Raw genomic sequence first — 797 nt, 5'->3', positions numbered from 1 at the left:
GGTCCCGGTTTTCGGTCCCATAACCGGTCCTTACCGGTCCCGGTCCCGGGCCGGTCCTTTGTCGGTCCCGGTCCCGGTCCTCCGGCGGTCCCGGGCCGGGCCGGGCCCATTTGGCCATCTCTAACCGGAAGGATAAAATGCAAACCAAGCTATTTGTAAAAAAAATCGTGAAATTTTGTCTTAAAATTGTTTAATATGATATAATTGTTGCAAATAATTCATTTTATGATGAAAATGTTTCATATATTTTTGTTTCTATGTTAAAATTACATTGTTTCATGTATTTATCGATGAAATTTGTTTACTAAAATTAATAAAATGAAGATGATAATGTCTATAATTATTTGAAATGAATTATTTGAAACAATTTCATAATATTAAAAGTTATGAATTTTTTAAACGCGACACCCATTTTTGGCCAATACACTAAGGGTATACTAGTGGGTTTTTCTCGTACCAACCATGCCAGATTATCATGAAATTTTTTGTGGGCCATCTTCAAGGCTATACCCTTGGGTTTTTCCTCGTCCGAACCAATCGTGCATGATTGCAATGTTAACGAGAAGTTTTTCACGAGAAAGAACTTGAAAAAAACCGTTCTAATGCTGGAATTTGTCGGAGTCACGCATTGACCAAATTGAACGAACGTGCATCATACAAGTCATTGAAAACCACTCAACCCTTGGTGTATTACCACAAAATTTTCTACCCCTGTAGTTCTCTTCCTTCCAAGCTTCGATTTGACTGGTCATGGTCTTAAAGCAGAGTCCCCATAGCAAAAGTGATGCACGTTTAAG

The sequence above is a fragment of the Cynara cardunculus genome, assembly GCF_001531365.2.
Source record: "Cynara cardunculus var. scolymus isolate 2C chromosome LG 14, CcrdV1, whole genome shotgun sequence".
Classification (NCBI taxonomy): domain Eukaryota; kingdom Viridiplantae; phylum Streptophyta; class Magnoliopsida; order Asterales; family Asteraceae; genus Cynara; species Cynara cardunculus.
Note: the sequence above shows the minus strand (reverse complement) of the source record.